The 3,462-nt window shown below is 50.9% G+C and overlaps 1 long non-coding RNA gene across 1 annotated transcript; it reads right to left on the bottom strand.

The window, feature by feature from the left end:
* Positions 1 to 304: 304 nt before the first annotated feature.
* LOC146894314 (uncharacterized) lies at positions 305 to 2,861 on the bottom strand. Its single transcript, XR_015002373.2, has 2 exons — positions 2,576 to 2,861; positions 305 to 1,393 (listed from the first exon to the last, which is right to left on the bottom strand). It is a non-coding gene; the product is annotated as an uncharacterized LOC146894314 (long non-coding RNA).
* Positions 2,862 to 3,462: the final 601 nt, after the last annotated feature.

Raw genomic sequence — 3,462 nt, 5'->3', positions numbered from 1 at the left:
GTAAGACATTTCTTAATTAGTGATTGATGGGAGGGCCCAGTCCATGGTGGGTGGTGCCATCCCTGGGCTGTTGGTCCTGGGTGAAAGCAGGCTGAGCAAGCCATGGGGAGCAAGTTAGTATACAGTACTCCTCCGTGGCCTCTGCATCAGCTCCTGCCCTGTTCGTGCTCCTCTCCTGACTTCCTTCGAATATGGACTGTGACTTGGAATGTCAGCCAAACAAGCCCTTCCCTCCCCAGCTTGCTTTTGGTCATGGTGTTCCATCCTAGCAGTATAACCCTAAGTAGAAAATACTCTAGAAGTCTTTTGTTTTTATTAATATTTATTTTAATGAAATCTTCCTATGGACTGGGGATGCAAAGTTATTGGTAGAATACTTGTTTAGCATTCAGGAAACCCTGGGTTCAATTTCCAGCACCGCATAAACCAGACATGATGGCACACATCTGTAATCCCAGCACTTGGGAAGTGGAGACAAGATGATCAGAAGTTCAAGGCCATTGTCAGCTTCATGATATATGACATTCTGTCTATAAATATTTAGTTAATAAACCTCCTAGGTGGTGCTGGAATTTAGACAGCTTTGGAAACCACTAGAATAAATGACGGACGAGTTTTATTTTCATCAAAGCCAACTTGTGTCTTCCAACTGGAGGTGCAACTTGAAAGTAGCTGCCTATGGCCACAACAATCATAGCAAGCGATATCATCATTTAGCATGGGAGGGCTGGCACTCCTCCAGATGGTCCCAGTGACCGGAGCGGGACAATCACCTCGTCCCCTCCTGCAGCTGCCCCAGCACCGTGGCCAGCAGAGCTCACCATGAAATTGGTTCTCCATTCCTCCCAAAGCCAGACCAACAGGCAACTGGATACAGGATGAAGCTGTGGATCCCACCAGAGGAGGGGATTTTGAGAGCCAAGAAACCCAGCCACCCCCTCCACCCAGCTCAGGTTTCTGCCAAATCCTGTACCCTTCCCTCTTGATGGGGACACTTCACTAGGCCTACGAAAGCTCCTGGTTGTTGAATTTCTGCGAATTAAGCCCAAGACTGATAGCTGAGATGGGGGTGGCTCTGGCTGCTCCCCCGAGGCCTGGAACAGAGCCTCTCTGGAGGAACAGAAATGCATGAGGAAAGTGAAGATACAGACAGAGCCAGTGTGGCTCTTAGTGCTGTGTCCCCGTGATTTGTTGGAGGTGGGACTAACCCTGCCTCTGGCGACCCAGGCTTGATCCCCACAGGGAGGTGCCCGCAAGGATAACTGAGGAAGAGGAAGGACATAAAATGACAGCCCTGTCTTCCACTAAGGATTCAGGGCTGTTGACATGGGAGAGACAAGCCTGCACGGCCTTGGTCTGGCGCTGGTCCAAGGTGAGGAGGAAATGGTTTTCACTGAAAAACAAAGTTGAAAAAAACAGTTTGCTGAAGGGTATTGAAAGAGGGAAAGGGGGGAAAGGGAGGGGAGACCAGCTCAAACTGTCTGCTCATCAGAATCACCTGGGCAGCTGTGAAAAACACAGATTCCAGAGCCCAGGCCAAGTTAGCAAAATGTTATTTTTGGTAGCCAGGCTCTCTTCCTTACAGTTTAAAGACATAGACTCAACCAGCTTGGAAGACCTGGGTGCCGGGTGTGCCAAGGCAAAAGGATGGCAAGGGCTCACAGTCCTTAAGGAAACACCAAACCAAAGAGACCAACCGACTCCGGGAAGAACTCCTAAAAGCCACTCACTGTGCTCCAGCTAGTCTGGGGCTCCCCTAGCTGTGACATTGCACTGCACCTCCTTTCATTCGCATTTGTGTCCCCAGAGAAGGGTCTCAGGACTCTGAAAAAAAAAAGAAAAAAAAAAAAAAAACCTTCTTGTCCCTGCCTCCTCAGCCCCTGGCTGCCTGTGGGAGGTTCGGGCATTTTGACCCTAGCAGGTCTCCTAACAGGATTTTGCACTGTGGTTAGTTAGGGACCTGGACTACCCAGGTGGCTTGTAACAGGGACGCAGGGTAGGAGACAACAATAGGAGGAGAGAGGCAGAGGTCAAGGAAGGGGGGCACGCAGAACAGAGCGAGGCACTAAAGAGGCAAGCATCGGCTTTTCCCAGAGCCTTCCAGAAGGACGAGCCCTGCAGTCACGCTGATTTTAGTCATTAACACACTGACTTGAACCCATAGCTTCCAAAGAGAGTACAAGCCTGCTGTTTCAGCCGCCTGTCTTACAGACTCCAGCAGGCTCCACACTACCCGCTTTACCCAGCAGTTCGCATCAGGGACTCCAGGGTCCCCACTCCCCCACCACCCAGCCTTCCTCTGAGCCTCCCTAGACCCCTCTTGCACGTTTTCAATGTTCCTCGCTGCTCCCTTCTGTCTGGACAGCCAACCCACTGTGCCCCTCTTTCCTCTTTGGTCTCACTTTGGGTGTGGCCCCACGGTCAGGATTCTGTCCTCACCGACTACGTTAGAAGCGAGGCCTGGTGCCCCACACCTAACACCTAGCGATAGAAGGCTCTTTCCACATTTTTCGTTTTTGCAAGCACAGGTCCCACTCTCTTGATGAGATCCAGGTCACCCTCACCCATAACTCACCCCTCCAGGATGTCCTCCCTGCCTGCCAGGCCATTTCCTGAGTACTTTGCACACAGTAGGTATTCAGCAAACATCTGGGATCCTGGTGCCAGCTGATGGGCTTTCAGGAAGTGGTTGGGTCCCAAGGGCTCTGCTGTCAGGAATGGATTAACCCACTGGTGGTTCCTGATTGGATGGTACTATGATAAGGTGCCTGAAGCTATGGAGGTGGAGCCTGGTTGGAGGGAGCCAGTCACTGTGCCCTTCGCCCCAGTGGGTTCATCCCCACAAGGCTATTTCCCAGATTCTTTCAAACCTCCACTCAAATGTCATGCTATTTACAAATCACCTCCCCCTTAGAAGGCGCTGTCTTGTCCCTGGTCCCTCTGTCTGCCCTGAGGGGAGCTGCTGAGCCTCCCTACCCAGCATCCTGTGTTCCTGTCACCCCGCTCTGTCTCACTAGCATGGGGCAACTGCAGAGCAACTCAGCATGGACTAACGCCTCTGAGACCAAATAAATGCCTCCTCCATTTAGATTGTCTCTCGGGCGTTTGTCACAGCAGCAAGTCTGACTGACATACTGAAAACGCTTTTATTATATTTTTAATCACGCATGTGGGAGGTGGAGTATGTACATGTGAGTGCAGATGACCAAGGAGGCCAGAAGAGGAAGTTGGATGCCCTGGAGCTGCTGACATGCATGCTGGCAACCAAACTCAGGTCTTCTGAAAGAGTTGTGTTCTCTTAATGTCTGAACCCTCTCTTCAGTCCCCCAACTCTTTCTTTTTCTTCCTCCTCCTCCTCCTCCTCTTCTTCTTCTATAGTTCCCTTTATGTTTATTTTATGGGTGTGCATGTCTATCACCATGGATGTGCAATACCTGTGGGGAGAGACAGCATTAGATCTCC

Source organism: Myodes glareolus, chromosome 6 (genome assembly GCF_982192425.1).
Source record: "Myodes glareolus chromosome 6, mMyoGla1.1, whole genome shotgun sequence".
NCBI lineage: Eukaryota > Metazoa > Chordata > Mammalia > Rodentia > Cricetidae > Myodes > Myodes glareolus.
This window is presented reverse-complemented; position numbering and strand designations above follow the sequence as displayed.